The sequence below is a fragment of the Petromyzon marinus genome, chromosome 45 (genome assembly GCF_048934315.1).
Source record: "Petromyzon marinus isolate PM22_M1 ecotype Great Lakes invasive population chromosome 45, UKy_Petmar_22M1.pri1.0, whole genome shotgun sequence".
NCBI classification, from domain to species: Eukaryota; Metazoa; Chordata; class Hyperoartia; order Petromyzontiformes; family Petromyzontidae; genus Petromyzon; species Petromyzon marinus.
The window spans coordinates 3,504,088-3,520,862 of NC_133711.1; the positions used below are offsets into that span (position 1 = coordinate 3,504,088).

At 49.4% G+C, this 16,775-nt stretch overlaps 1 long non-coding RNA gene across 1 annotated transcript; it reads right to left on the reverse strand.

Annotated features, from left to right (window-relative positions):
* Positions 1-4,566: 4,566 nt before the first annotated feature.
* LOC142930906 (uncharacterized) lies at positions 4,567-14,917 on the reverse strand. The gene is made up of 2 exons (XR_012946888.1): positions 14,552-14,917; positions 4,567-14,458 (listed from the first exon to the last, which is right to left on the reverse strand). It is a non-coding gene; the product is annotated as an uncharacterized LOC142930906 (long non-coding RNA).
* Positions 14,918-16,775: the final 1,858 nt, after the last annotated feature.

A 16,775-nucleotide genomic window follows, 5' to 3' on the forward strand; every position in this document is an offset into this window, starting at 1 on the left:
ACCACCCCCACCACAACACCACCACCACGACCCCCTTCAAACCGGCCGCGATGCTCTCCGTTGCCGTGGCAACCGCCGCCAACGTCACGCGACGCCGCCGCCGCCGCTTGGGGGCTGCCGAGCGGCGTCCCGTGGAGACGGCGCCTGGGGCCCAGGGTCTGGCGCTCCAGCCCTGCCGAGACCCCCTCCTCTGTCTCTGTCTCTCTGTGTGTCTGTCTCTCTCTCTGTGTCTCTCTGTCTGTGTCTCTGTGTGTCTCTCTCTGTCTCTCTCTCTGTCTCTCTCTGTCTGTGTCTCTGTGTGTCTCTCTCTGTGTCTCTCTCTGTCTCTCTCTGTCTCTCTGTGTCTGTCTCCCTGTCTCTGTGTCTCTCTCTGTCTCTGTGTCTCTCTCTGTCTGTCTCTCTGTGTCTCTCTGTGTGTCTCTCTGTGTCTGTCTCTCTGTGTGTCTCTCTCTCTCTCTGTCTCTCTGTGTGTCTCTGTGTCTCTCTGTGTCTCTGCCTCTCTATCTCTGTCTGTGTCTCTGTGTCTCTCTGTGTTTCTGTCTGTCTCTGTCTCTCTCTGTCTGTCTCTGTGTGTCTCTCTGTCAGTGTCTCTCTGTCTCTGTGTCTCTCTGTGTTTCTGTCTGTCTCTCTGTCTCTGTCTGTCTCTCTCAAGAAGATGCTCGGTGTAGTCGGCACTTTGCTTCGTTCATCATTGCGTTTGTTTTTTAATGCTTTGCTTTATGTAACCCCCCCCCCCCCCTTTTTAAATGAAAGATTTAACAAAATATTTCTCGCACTGCTCTCCTTACCTCTTCCCTCTCTCTCTACCCCCCTATCTGCCCCCCCTCTCTCTACGCCCTCTCTTCCTACTCCATGTCGCTCTCGCTCTCTCTCGCTATCTCTCGCTCACTCTCTAGCTCTCTCTCTCTCTCTTGCTTTTTTATAACTACGACAAGTGCTGCATCTGCACGCAGCCCTTCCCACAGTCAAACGGCCTCCGACGGGTAGCTTAGATCTGCATGCACAGAGCTCTCTACCGTCATCTGCCACCGAGCAGACGGCCTCCTCCAGCGCCCACTGCTCCTTGAAGGCCGGCACGGCGTGGGTCAGCCGCGCACGGCGGAACTCCGGCCACACCCTGGCTCCGACCAGAGCGCGGAAGATGCCCAGGCTGCTGGCTGGACGTTGCCCCTCCAGGGCCACCTTCCTCGCCCTGTACATGGCGAGCTTGGCTTAGCCGAAGAGCACGTTGACCGGCCCCTGAAGATGCTGGGGTCCGTCGCCCTTCGGGTATCCAAAGATGAGGACCGTCGGGGAGAAGTGGAGGCTGAACCTTAGGAGGATGTTTCTCAGGACCTTGAACAGCGAGTCCAGGCTCTTGCGCTCCACGTATTGGTGCGTCACCGTCTCCACTTTACCGCAGAACCGGCACTCCAGGGACGTGTCGGTGAAGCGCGCTGGGGAGGCGTTGGTGGTGACAGTGCCGTGGGCGATGCTCCAGCTGAGGTCGCCGATGCGGTTGTACGTCGGGCTGGAGTAGAGTTGCCTCCAGCGAGGCCTCTCCGGAGAGATGCAGGGTAGGGCTTTCCTCCAGGCATGGTCCTTGTGGCTCCTCTGTCTCTGTCTCTCTCTCTCTGTCCCTATCTCTGTCTCTCTGTCTCTCTGTCTGTCTCTGTCTCTTTGTGTCTCTCTCTGTCTCTCTCTGTCTGCCTCTGTGTCTCTCTCTGTCTGTCTCTGTGTCTCTCTCTGTCTCTGTGTCTCTCTCTGTCTCTCTCTGTCTCTCTCTCTGTCTCTCTGTCTCTCTCTCTGTCTCTCTGTCTGTCTCTGTCTGTCTCTCTCTCTGTCTCTGTGTCTCTCTCTGTCTCTGTCTGTCTCTGTCTCTCTGTCTGTCTCTCTGTCACACACTCACACCAGCTGATACCCAGGCCAGCCGTCCCTGCTGGCTCGCTCAATGGAAATGAATCCCCTCGCATGAACCCGTTCATTACCACAGAAGAGCCACGCTCACGTTTTTTGTTGTTGTGTCTGTGTGTGCTCTAGGTCGACTCAGCCTGAAATGAGTACCTGGTGCTGTGTGTAAAAACATCGCCAATGGAGAGACAAAGGCGGTCGGGCGTGGTGCAGCCTCCCCCTCCTCGTGTGCTGTTCTGGCCTGTATAGGCCGCTCCCAAACAGCACTTGCCCCAATAGTCTGTGAAGGCTACACGGGGTATCTTTGTCTTTGTATGCACGCGCTCTGCCGTGGTAGCTATGGGGAGCAGCACTGCACTACATTATGGGCCGTCCATAAATGACGTCACGCAATTTTGGACGATTTTTGACCCCCGCTCGTCACACGGCGTCACAAAAAGTCAGACCCCCCCCCTCAAATATGACGTCACGAAGCTCTGCCCCCCCCCCAAAAAAAAACATGTTTCCATTTTGAAATTAAAACATGCTTCAAATCGCGTTAAACTATTGTCATTGTAGTGCGTATTTAATGTGGCGCTGCACTCTGATTTTGTAGGAGTGTTGTTATAACAATTAGTGTTGTTATAACAATTCTATATTTATTTAAATTTGCGCATTTTTAAGTGATGTCACATTTCTCAAACCCCCCCCCCCTCGTCACACATCGTCACAAATGTCTGACCCCCCCCCCCCACCCCTAGGTGCGTGACGTCATTTATGGACGGCCCCAAACCCGGTGACCCGAGTTCGATTACCGCTCACGGCCACCAACGTCGGTGATAATTATTCTGAACCGGTCCTGGGCCTCCCCTAGGTCGACTCAGCCTCAATTGAGTACCTGGCGCGGTGTGTAAAAACATCGCCACTGGGGAGACAAAGGCGGCCGGGCGTCGTACTGGCCACCCACCCCCTCGTGTGCCGTGCCGTCCTTCATAGGTGCTACTCGCCAACAGCACTTGCCCCAATAGTCTGTTAAGGCTACACGGGGAATCTTTGTCTTTGTTTGCATTCACTCGGCCTTGGGAGGGATTTGACCAAAGTCGCTGTGGCCATTTTGTCGAAATCTTCCAAAACTCGACGAGCCCAAACGAAGATTACGATACGATCAAGAAATGCAAATAATATGTGAAAAACATATATACACAAAAGTATAATCATGGAGAAAGACGAATGCGAACGAAACTGGGAATTTCTTGTTGGAGGTGAACATTTGCAAGTATTTGCAATAATTTTTTCGTGTTTTCGTTTATCGGAGCAGTTGCTGTTACGTTGCAAGGACAATTATGGACCCCGCGTGGGACAGAATCCGTGCCACAGGATGATACGTTTTAATTTGACATTTCTGCACGCCTGCAGGATTAAAGTGGACAAAAAAGAACCCATCCCTGAACGTTCATGTGCCGTTGTGTAATTGAGCAAAAACAAAATGGCTGACCCATCTTTGTTCCATCACCCCCTTGCCCGGGATTTATTTTCTCAGTAAAAAAATATAATTAACAAAAATGATCGCGTTTTATAGCAGTCTTAATTGGAATGCATTTTTTTTTAAAGAGAGAGAGAAAAAAAAGTTGCAATTCAGCGCATTAATAGATTTGTTTTGTTGCAATTACGGCTGGGCATTGTGCCAGACTATTTTTGTTCAATTGAATAGCTGAAGAAGAAAAAAACGTGAATAACGGTCTCTTAGTTGCGTGATTAATTGAAAATCCCACTTGAAAGGCCTCATCTCATTCTCCATCCAACGGCCTCGTGTATCATCAATGGCAGTTACCTGTCATTGAATGTATTAAATGCTCATCAGATGAAGTTTATTATAAGCTGCTTCAAATGTGCACAAACGAAGACTGAGAAACGGTTGATGCGGGCGAGCACTCAGATTTGTTTACGCATGCACGACGTTAGGCAGGCCGCTTGGGGGAAGGGGATGAGGCGGGGAGAAGGACAAAATGTTAACCTTTAACCTCAAGAGGAGCTGTCTCAGCTGTGTGCCACTGTGGGATGTTTGTTCTGCAAGGAGTGCCCTTTCGGTTACTGACACGGGGAAATGCCTCGCCATGATTTATTTCCGTGGGTCTGGTTCCAGGGCTGAATTCAGTTTGACGGCGGGGGGGGGGGGTTATATCTTTAGGGGGCCCTCTTTATCGATTCCGTTCCTCGACATTTGATAATTTTACCGCCACCCGTGGCCGATTCCAAGCTTTCCTTTGATATTCACCGTGGTTATTTCAGCTCTGTTTAAAAAAAAAAAATGATGTTCGACTAATAAGCTAAATCATCGATACAATAAACTTCTATTGATGCACACAGCATTGCGATGGCATTAATTACGACATTATCTATAGGGTTTATCATAGCACTACAGTGTTGCATTTAAACCATTATAAAGCAGTACGTGTATTTTTGAGGGCCTCTCGTTTATCCATGCTGCAGTCCCCTAAAGCTGCCGTCTTTATCCGGCCCTGCTCGGATTCTTGCGTTGTGAGCTTGGCTGCTCGCTGGGCACTCTCTCCTCTCTCCTGCTGTACAACCAAGCCAGGTCAGGGCAGTTCCCAGCCAGCCTTACGCGGATTTTCCACTGCATAAGCTGAGCCATGCCACTGACGTCGCTCACAGCAAACGATTCGAGACGCGTGTAGATAACGGTGACTAAACTAAACTATTTATTTGATCAGGTAAGGCCCACTGAGCTATATGGCTCTTTTACAGAAGCGACCCGGGCCACAAATTGTAACTCAACGAAGTGGCTTATATAGAAATGTATAGCCGTCAAATACTCTAAACGCGTGTTTGTAAATGTGGAGGGAAAAACCGACCACGGCAAGGCGTCAGGGCCTGGATCGAACTCATGTCCCCCTGAATACCAGGCGAAGTAGTTAACATCTCGCCCCGACGACGTATCGACTGACGTCACACGCAATGAATGATTGAATAGCCCCACCCCTGGCCCTGCTTGACCACAAGCCAGATTCGGATGTCTTGTGGGGCCAGCATATCACAGTTTGGTTCTGGATCAGCTCGGCAAATAGCCAGTGGAAAAAAACTATCCGTTCCGTGTAGATGGCTCAGCACCAATTACGGTCGAACTTTAAAGGGGGCGTGCCGGTGCATGATATTTGCGCGGGTTGCAGGCTTGCATGACACGCGAGACAAATTAGCGCTGAGCAAAAGAAGCGATTTGACATTTCCGGGAGGAAAGAGTGGAATCGCAGAACGTACACATTTTCCCCTATCGTGCAATGTACAGGCAGAATGCTGGCGAGTTAACACCGCGATGGGACACTGTCACGTGACATGGCAATGATGTTAGTGGCCGTCACCACCGAGCCCGCTGTGAGTTCCGACTCCCGTGGTCGCCTGGGTCATTTGCTGTGCGGAATGAGCAAAACGGGCACTCAGTCCTCAACGTGGACTGACTTCGTTATTCACAACGCTGCGCCGGTGTGACAGCCATCGCTTTGCGTGGACGTTGGCACGATGAGTGGCGAATTAACCAGCCACTCCGAATGCGCCCGATCTGGCCAGATCTCGGGAGCTAAGTTGGATTGAGCCTGGATAGCCCTTGGATGGGCGAGGGTCGTACTCGTCTAACATGCTGTCGTAGGCTCCGGGGCTAATTGGTGGGCAGTAGAGGGCAGTCGAGTATATATGGGGGGGGGCGAGTCGCTGCAGTCACATGTGTGTATTCGCACACGTGTGTTTGTGCGTACGTGTGTCTTGTTAGTTAAACATTACTGTGTGTGTGTGTGGGTGTCCGGTGACAATTATCTCAATCTATCCTGGGCCTCCCCTAGGTCGACTCAGCCTCAAATGAGTACCTGGTGCGGTGTGTAAACATCGACAATCAGGAAACAAAGGCGGCCGGGCGTGGTTCTGGCCGCCAACCCCCTCGTGTGCGTTCGGACCTTCATAGGTACTCGATTACAGCACTTGTCCCAAAAGCCTTTTGAGGTTATATGGGGATCTTTCTTGGTTGCTTGTATCGTGGGGAGTGGTGGTGTAGTGGTTAGCCTTGTGTAAACATCGGCAATGGAGAGACAAAGGCGGCCGAGCGTAGTGCTGGCCACGCCATGCCCTTGCATGCCACCGTGGCAGCATTCATAGGTGCTCGCTAGCGACACTTGCCCCAACGGTATGTGTAGGCTATACGGGGGATCTGTGTCTTTGTGTCGTGAGGAGGAGCGGGGGTCGCCTTATTTAAAAACACGTAGCCACCCTGATAACGAATCCGTGCTGGCTGGGTTGAACTTCATCCAGCGGTGGAATGGCGCACGGCTGAGTCATTGCACTGCCACTTCAAGCCACCGCGGGTCCATAGGAATGCACGAATTGGCTCTTTGCACGTGAGTCACCATCACTCGACGTTGAGCGACAGCTTCACTAGCACAACATTTCAGCCTCTGCACTCCATCGGTGGAGCGGTCGCTGTGGACGTGCGTAGAATCCTCGGCGTACGCTCGCCAAAAAAAACGTGCCATGCGGTTAAGGGACATCTAAAAAAACACATACAGGGAGACATCCCAGTGGAAACCCATTCAGAACAGGGTGAGAGCGTACAAACCCCAGAAAGAAAGGTGCCCGAGTCAGGAATCGAACCCAGGCTTTATTGCTGCGAGACACAAGTGTTTATCACTGGGCCACCTTGCCAGCAAAACTTCACCACGCTGGTCAGTGCAGGTTGATGGAGGAGGTACCAACAAATAGTTCAGATATCAGACACCACATATGTTAGCCGTGGTTGGGAATTTAACTCATGTGGTCAGGTTGAACCATCACTGAAACAAGAAAGCCTGCCTGAGTGTCAAGGCTCAAATTTTTGTAGGGTTCTGCCTTGGGATGTTTGGCTACATTCATGAGTGACTATGTTGCGTGTGTGTCTGTATTATTAAATATAAAAAAGTCACAATTTTAAATGCACAGTATGCAATAGCATTGCATTCGTCTGAATATATTTATTTAAGTATGTTAATATTTGATTGTATTTCTCAGGATCACAGTAATTAAAATAACGACGATGAAGATTCTAATAACCTCCAACGGGTTATGGAGGGTGCCATCAATGTGCGCGATGGACACATTAAACACTGGGCGGCAAATATAAAATACGTTCGTAAATTATTCAGCGTCTCCCGTGGAACGTTCTTGATAACTCTTGCAGTGTAATTGCATTTCGGCACTGAGAGGGGGAAAAAATCAGTTCTCGTGGCCGTGCCCCAACAAAATCGTCGGACGTCATGATCCTGGCAAGCAACTGGAACGCGATGGAGGTACCTCGATACAAACGGCCTGATGAGGACGTCATTCATTATCAACCTCCAGCGCTAACGTGGCCTGGCGCTCAGTTTATTATCCATATAATAAAGGGTTTTTTTTGTGCGTGCGTGCGTGTGTTAGATCGCTTAAAAATAAATGTGTCCTTCACCCACCACCGCCCGACAAAGTCAGTTAGTATGGATCCTTGCAGTCACGAAAGCTTCAAATCTAGAATCAGTTAGTAAGGTTTGTCACTTGAACAAAACGTTACCAATTATTTACTACTTCAGCACACCGGTGTGCTGGAAAGTAAACCCATAAACATTCACAATTCGAGGACGACGTTTCGCTGGTGATTACAACCAGCTTCATCAGGCGATTAGCCAGAATTGTGAATAAGTCTCTCTGTTTCCGGTCTTAAAGCGTGTTCACCGCTTGATGCAGAGGATCGCGGTTCGACCCCGTCGGCCGCCCTGGTTATTACCGTGAATGTGGCATAAACAATAATATTCCACGCGCCGTCGACCTCACTCAGAGTGATCGTTAAAGCCCCCCTGATGTGAATAGAAACGAGTCGGCTATAGTTAACATATCGCCGTGGTGGCGAGATGTTAATTTCCTCGCCTGGTATACAGAAGGTCGTGGGTTCGATCCTTCCACATTTGGAAACATGCGTTTAGAGCATTTGGCTGCTATACATTTCCACAAAAGCCACTTCGTTGAGTTTGTGGCCAGGTCGCTTATGGAAAAGAGTTACATAGCTCAGTGGGCCTTACCTGCTAAAATCGAAATGTTTCAGCATTTTAAATCTACAACATTCCAAATTTACACAGCAAATTAGTCAATTGGGATTGCATACAGCAGCAACCATTGTCCCTTCTCCACAAATTGGTAGAGTAATGCTCCCTTGCAGGCCACCAACTGAGTCACCTCGTGCTACACACAGATAGCTGCCGCAGGGGTGCACCTTGAAATGTGTTGCGATGAAATGAAGAGATGTGCGTCGCTTATCGCGTGTACAGGGCCCTGAGACGCCCCAGCGTGAAGGCGAGCGGCTCCATCAAACACAACTCACCCCGACGATTAGCAAGCGTCACTCAGCTGCCACTTACAATCAGTTCAGTTTGCCTACGACCATATCACCCTGTGAATGTGAACTGTCTCGCCAGTTCGTGGAAACTAAGCAGGCTCCTGCCTGCTCACTGCTTGGATGGGTGGCCACCAGAGACCACGAACGCAACACAGCCCCGGCTGTTGCGTGTGTGGGGCTGCGATGGTTGCGAGGTGCTAGCAGATGGCAGTTTTCGCGATGGGTGCGGTCCACAGATAGATTCGGTCCGCTCACTCGAGGAAACCGGAGAACTCGGAGGAAAGCCACGCAGAAAAGGGGGAGAACATATAATCTCCAAGGCACCCGAGTCAGGAATCGAACTCAGCCCCCTTCTTCGCCTGTACCACTGCCGTGGCCCGTGACGATGCTGATGCTGTAGGCGACAGTGGCCGCGCGTGCTTTGGCGTTAGACCTCAGTGCCAGATCCCACAGTGGCACACGCGCAATTGAGGGTTCAATCAATAGTCGCTAATGGCTTCCCCCCAACAACCCACCCACTCGCCACCCCTCCACCGCGCCCCATCACTCATTAACGTTTGACCGCGGCGGTGCGCCGCTACGGCTGGGCTCTAAAAGCCGCCCCCGGGGGGGGGTCGAGCGGGTGATTAGCGTGACGGGGGCTCCGAAGCTCGCTACAGCAGCACTCCGTGGTCTGGCTTAAAGGCTTGTCACCTCACGCGTGCAGAAAGCACTCAGCCTCTGCGGCATTACGCAAAAAAACCCCATCAGCGTTGCCTGAAAAACCGCATCGCGGTCACAAGAAGCGAGCATCGCAACGAGGAAAGAGGACCACAATTGCAGTTTTTCAGGAAATGTTGGTGGGTTTTTGCGGCATTCGTATTTGCATAATGCACAATAGCTGAGTGCACCTTACACATTTATGCATTGTTCGTTGAAAGCTATGGATATCCGGCCTGCGCTTTTGTCCTGTTACGATGGATGGGGCTCTCTCGTCATTTGCGAAGGTTAGTTCTCGGTTGCGTAAACAAACCGAGGCATAACATGGGGAGGGAGAATATCTCACAACACCCATCGAGGAGAGATCTGTATGTAAATGCATTGCCATGAGTGGTGGACGATTATCGTCCTTTGTGGGGCAGGACCGTTTCCTTCACCGATATCTCCCTGGCAGTGGTCTCTCTGTGTCCGCGCCTGCATCTGTCAACTGAGATCGCTGCCATCTCGTCCAGTGTTTGAAGTGTGACGTTTGCCCAGATCACGGTCTTCCTATCCCCCCCCCCACACACCTCCAGAAGCCATCACCATCAATTCCCATGGCGCATGTGAGAATCATCGACAAAAAATAACGCTAATTATATTCAAGTGATACACTATAATGCAATATGTAGGTCCAAGGACTGATAGAGACACAACAATGCAAATGAGACGAAAAAAAGAAACAATACAAACGAGATGGTAGAATCGAAATAATGAAGCGATTCATTTTTGTATTGACTCGTGAGAGCGAACGGCAGCAATTAATTGGCTCGTCGGGGGGGGGGGGGGTTGAATGGTCCCATGGTTCACGAGGATCACGGTGATGATGATGATAAGTCCAAGCATTTCCACCGTCCAATTGTTGAGATATGCTCATTATGTACTGTACGTTGAACTTCTTTCGCATCGTACGTAGCCAACCGTGCTAATCGGATGACTTGCAACCATGGTGGAAATTCCACATTCCCAAGGAGGGAACAGATCATGTCATCCACCAACCATTGTTGGCTTTCCACTGAGTGATGCTCACAACGTGGCTCACAAGCAACCATTAATGCATAAATGACGATGGTGATGGGACTGGGTTGACCCCTGGCTAGGATTTTAACTCAGAATCATTCAAGTGGGGGAGCCCTGCTGCTCAACAACCGAGCTAAACTCTGGCCCTTTCCAACTCGATTATGACTTCGTTAAGCAAACATCGCCCAGTAGGGGAGATCGGGAAAACACGAAGCAGACCTTGCCTTACGCTTGACCCAGGCTCACTTCACGTCCCCTGATCCTACGCATTCCGCACATTCTTAGAACCCTACCACTTTCGCTTTAACCCCTGGGATAATAATAATAATATTTGTTTTTCCAAGAAAACCTCATTGAGTGTCGAGACTTCGTTTTTTTAAGAGAGTTCAGCACTGCAAAGTTTGAGCGATACCTTTAAAAATATGGAGTGTGGAGGACGATGGGTGGCTCTAAGGTGAGAGAGCAGAGCTGTCACCACTGAGATGTCGAGTTTGAGTCTAGGTTCCAGCCACCTGTTGATAAAGCGGGTTCTCAAGTGCAGTGAGATGATTGTCTTAGCCTGGTCGGCCTTGAAATTAAAATAAGTCCTGCAGTAATTGGGCTGTGTTCCAGCTCTGAGAATTAAAATATATATGGGTGCGACTGTCACGCAAAGAACATGACTCTGCGTGGTAGGGGTGTGTGGGCAAGTGCTGTCCCCTGCTGTGTGGACCAAGGTCCCTTGAAGGGATATCAGAGGTAGCTCTGTGATATCCACTTCCGTGGGCCTTCCTCCGAACATGAAAGGGGTTCGTGGCTCTGCACGAGATTTTCACGGACGCTTCGCCGCGTGACACTGGTAGCACAATCGGGATTAAGATTGTCGGGAGAATAACCGAAAGGGAAAAAGACGAAGGCGGTGTCTTCGTATGGGAGAAAAACAGAGCACCCGGAGAAACCCCACGCATATGTGGGGAGAACAACCACAGATACGTACTGGACATATTCAAAACCCAACTTGCTCGACTACTTCATCTTAGACACCTCGCAAGCCAATGGGGGTGGGGTATGAGTTTCACAAATCAACCAACACTTGCTTCCAAAGTGTTGGATCACAACAAACAGCCTAAACTGGACTGATTGGTAATTGGGCTCTATCTGCATGGGAAGGCACTGCTGGTGTTTGCTGGACCGGAACTGGGACCACCATCACGGCTGGTATCTTCGATGTCATGTGCTTGTGGGGTCATGCATGTGTGGCAACCTTGATAATCCTGGTCACGATGTTTAATTCGTTATTGCATTTCTCGCTGCCCCCCTCACCCCAGTTTTATGTCAATTGTGCTATCGGCGGAATGTCACTAGACAAAGTGTCCATTCAGAGCAGTGCGTGTGAAGGAATGGCTTTCAAAGAAGCACAATTCACGGAACTCCTTCTGGAATCTCAAGTGACCACTTTTCCACGCACCCTGCCGTAAAGATATGTGTTGCGTGGCAAACATAAAAAAAAGCAATTTTTAATTCTCAGAGCTGAAATGTTATGAAATGTAGTGAAAAACTAAACTTTATATGTTTTGTGTGCAGACATTGGTGATGAGATCATGACATCACTTCACTTGAGAACCCAGTTTAACCACGGATGGCTTTAAAGCAGGATAGGTGTCTACGGTCTCAGCGGTGCCGGCTCAGTCGCTCTTACGCTGTGAGCCACTCTGTCACCTCAAGTGCATTCGCTTATAGTCGCATTTCTATCTCACCTACGTAACATTTGCAGTATGTTTTTGAAAGTGTTGCATCTCTGATTAGCACGGTTTGCTACGTACGGTACGGAAGAAGTTCAACATTTTTTGAAATTCCTTTATTTTACCAGGCACGGCCCACTGAGCTATGTTGCTCTTTTTCAGAAGCGACCTGGTCACAACTTATAGCTCAACGAAAGTGGTTTATCACGTGGAAATTTATAGCAGTCAAATACTTTAAACGCATGTTTCAAATATAAGACCTCAGGGTCGGGGATCGAATTCACTACCTCCTGTATACCAGGCGAGGTAGTGAACATCTCGCGACAGGCCTTGATAAGTGTTCAACCACCAACCAACCACCACCACCACACCGCAGGTCAAAATCCTTCTCTCTCTCTGCTTATTTACTCATACGTCTCCACTTTTAGATTACCTCCCATCGTCTCTTTCCACACGTTCTTCTAATAACCTTGCTCGATTGAGAAACATTATCTTTTATCTCGTATGCCCTTAATTATGCAGTCTTTTTGAGGCTTTGGGCCTGTGCTTCACAACCATGATATAACAAAAAAAACAACGTTTGGTTATGCTACTGCTGCGCTGGTAGTGATGCTCAAGCATTAATAACATAAACTAAACACATTTATAAATAACATCGCCTTAAAAATAAATATATTTACGTGCTATGAAGAAGGGCCGTTGCTCGAAACGTTGCCTACTTTATGTTTTTTTCCCCTTTTAAGGCCACGGTATTATTATGGGCGCCACGGTGGCTAGGAGATGTTAACTACCTCGTCTGGTATACAGGAGGTCGTGGGTTCGATCCCGACCCTGACGATTCCTGGAGGTTTGCATGTTCTCCCCATTGTCGCGTGGAATTTTTCTCCCGAGTCCTCTTGTTTTCGCTCCCACGTTTTGAATCGAAGTGCATTTCGAGTATTTCTTCCGCAATACATTTCCACCTGATTTGCCTCTTCGTTGACCTATCATGTTTAGACAGGTCGCGTCTGAAAAAGAGCTAAAACGTCAGTGGGCCTTACCTGGTGAAATAAAAAATAAAAAAATGTACCCCCCCCAATAGTTTTATTGGCAGATGTGCCGGGTTTATTGTTTGATTCATAAAATAAAACGGACGCGATCACAACACACTGGCACGGGCGTTGGGGTCAAGAGGCAGCACGTGGCCCTGTGGATATCTATGCTGCACTTCTTTCACACCCTACGTAGCCAACCCTGCTGATCCATGGCAGAACGCGTGGCCACGGGGGTGACGAGAGAGAGAGGGGGGTCATTAGGGGTAGCGTTTGCCGGGTGCTTGCATGCTAGCGTAAACACGCAATTAATATATTTGTAATAATAGGGGTTTTCCCCTTTTTTCTGGCAACAAAACTGAAACCTTTTTTACAAGGATTCATGTCTGCTTCCATTAACCACAATACCTGCGGGCAGAATGCATACAAAAAACATACTATGATCATATATGATGCATTGTCCTTGAAACTGATTGGTCCACACCAAGGGACGGCTTTCTTTTGAGCCTCGACCCAATTGGTGCTCAGTTTCAGTTTCAAGGACAATGCATCATATATGATCATAGTATGTGTTTTTGTTTGTTTGCATTTTGACTGCAGGTATTGTGGTTAATGCAGTAACATGAATCCTCGTAAAAAAAAGCTTTCAGTTTTGTTGTCAGAAAAAAGGGGGAAAACCCTTATCATCATCATTATTATTACTACACTTTGGCACTGGCAAAAAGAGGTCCGATGGCATTACATTTGTGCTTATTCGCTCACTTCACAGTGCCACTTTACTCTTTGGTTCTATTCGGTAAAGTCACGAGGGTAAAAAAATAAAACAAAAATCACGACGTTTCGGCCACAACACAAGCGGCCTTCATCAGGTGAAGGGACCAGCGCTGTCTCGAGGACAGCGCTGGAGTGAAACACAGCCAAGCTCAGACCGCGGACCTTTAAGCTGTGTGAGAGGAATTAAGGTGCCTTGACAAAGGAATTAGCATAAACATTTGTAATTTAATAGGCGGACTTAGCATGATGACAGGGGGTGAACATGTGGAGGCTGGCGAGCCGGGCAAGGTAGAGTCCACGTGCTGGTGGTGTGAAAAGGGAAAACAAAAATTCCCACCTGATGAAGGCCGCTTGTGTTGTGGCCGAAACGTCGTGATTTTTGTTGTTTTATTTACCGAATAGAACCAAAGTGTATGGATCCTTGCAGTCACGAAAGCTTCAAATCTAGAAGTGTTACTTTAACCCGGAAGACGGCGCCTCGGATTGCGATAGGCCGGCAAAAGCCTCCGACGGGCCCCGAAACATTTAGCGTGCGTTAACCGAAGTGAGTTAGTTGTAACGTTATCCAGCGTTGTTGTGAGGCGATGGTTGATGGATGACACACAGATGGGATGTGGAATTCTCTTCCCGTGAACTATCGAGGCGATTGCACGTACCCCCCACCCGTCTCGTCAGCAGGATGCAGTGCAGCGAAAGCGTGGACTGATATCATCCGTACAGTCTGTACGGGATCGCGTGTTGCTCCCTCGCATACGTGCGTGTTCTCCAGATGCACCCGTTTCGTCCACGCACGTATGGACACGAATTGGTCTGAATATGGGGAGCAGTGAAGAGCAATTGTTGGGGTCCACTCACCTCCTGTCAGCCTTCCAGCTCGTCAGGGTCGGGATCGAATCCACGACCTCCTGCACACCAGGCAAAGCAGTTAACATCTCCTAGCCAACAAAAAGCCCTCACCCCCACCACCTAACCTGTCAGGTCCACTACTCAAAACTTACCTCACTCGGCCATCCTTGAGGGAAAAATATCTTCTAAATATTAACTTTTTACAGCGCCGTTCATTCAAACTGCATCTCATAATTGCATATTTTGCCGACTATCAGGATGTACAATGGGGGGCAGGGAGGGGGGGGGGGGCTTCAGTCTTCAACAACGTGGGGGGGGGCAGTTTTTACCTCAACACTCCTGTGAAAGATATATATTTATATTTTTAATATAGCTAAAGACTAGATCTGGACTGGATGCTGAATGTGCAAAGAATGTTGTTTAAAGATGTAAATGCATTTTATTTATGTGTTGCTTATCGGTTGTTGCACGTTAAAGCTCCCAAGCCTCCATCCGTCGTCCCCCACACACACCCACCCACGCACTGTTCTAGAATGCGCGCGAAATGTTGTCGCCATGACAACGGATCACGTGGTCCTTGCAGAAGCCGGTGTCAGACCAGAGTGGGGTTTAACCTCCAGATTATTACGTTTAGAATTCAGGTACGTTAAATTTTATTTTATTTTTATTTATTCACTAAGCACTTTTAGGGACCCATTGCTGGACGAAAGCCCTTCCTCGCCACGCCGTCCCAGTAAAATATTTAACGTTGGGCCAACGTTGGGCCAACGTTGCACCAGCGTTGGGCCAACGTTGCACCAGCGTTGGGCCAACGTTGCACCAGCGTTGGGCCAACGTTGCACCAGCGTTGGGCCAACGTTGCACCAGCGTTGGGCCAACGTTGCACCAGCGTTGGGCCAACGTTGCACCAGCGTTGGGCCAACGTTGCACCAGCGTTGGGCCAACGTTGCACCAGCGTTGGGCCAACGTTGCACCAGCGTTGGGCCAACGTTGCACCAGCGTTGGGCCAACGTTGCACCAGCGTTGGGCCAACGTTGCACCAGCGTTGGGCCAACGTTGCACCAACGTTGGCCCAACGTTGCACCAACGTTGGCCCAACGTTGCACCAACGTTGGCCCAACGTTGCACCAACGTTGGCCCAACGTTGCACCAACGTTGGCCCAACGTTGCACCAACGTTGGCATGTTTACGGGTGTGTGTGTGTTGTGTGTGGGTCATGGGGCTGTGACCATACTTCACCACGCTAACCGCTCGTTAGCCGTGGTCAGGAATCGCACTTAGGTGGCAAGGGTTCAGAGTGCAGTGCGCGAACCGTTGCACCACCGCTCGCATCTTCGTACAACATGCAACACACGTGAGTCGCGCGGCGTGACACGCATGAAACATGCATGTCACGCATGTTTCATGCATGTCACGCATGAAACATGCATGTGACGCATGTTTCATGCATGTCACGCATGTTTAATGCATGTCACGCATGACACGCATGTTTAATGCATGTCACGCATGTTTCATGCATGTCACGCATGTTTCATGTGTGTCGTGGACATGCCAACGCAAGCGCTCGCCGCTCTCTAGCCATTGTACCGCAGCGACACGCAAGGGATGTTTTTATTTATTATTATTTAGCATGGATTAATTAACAAATTAAAAAAAAACTAAAAAATAAATGACCGTGTTGCACTGACGCCTTGTTCGTGAAGTTTTGTAAATCCGTGTCGAAATATAATTTTCAGGCGTAATTGCGAACATTTGGAGGCTATTTCTTCTCTACAAAGATAGAGCTACCCCGTATAGCCTTAACCCACTGTCGGGGCAAGTGCTGTTCGTGAACATGTGTGAAGGCCAGCACGGAGGGTGTGGGCTGCCAGCACCACGCCGGACCGCCTTTGTCTCCCCAGTGACGACATTCACACCACACCAGGTACTCGTTTGAGACTGAGTAGACCTAGGGGAGACCCAGGACCATTATTCAGATAATCGTCACCGGTGTTGCTGGCCGTGAGCGGGAATCGAACTCGGGTCGCCGGGTTCGTCTCGACACGCGCACACAAACATACAGACACACAGAGAGACACACACATACACACACATACACACAGACAGACACACACACAGACACACACAGACAGACACACACACAGATAGACACACAGACAGACACACAGACAGACACACACACAGACACACAGACAGACACACACACACACAGACAGACACACACAGACACACACAGACAGACACACACACAGACACACACAGACACACACAGACAGACACACACAGACACACACACATACAGACACACACACATACAGACACACACACAGACATACACAGACAGACACACACACAGACAGACACACACAGACACAC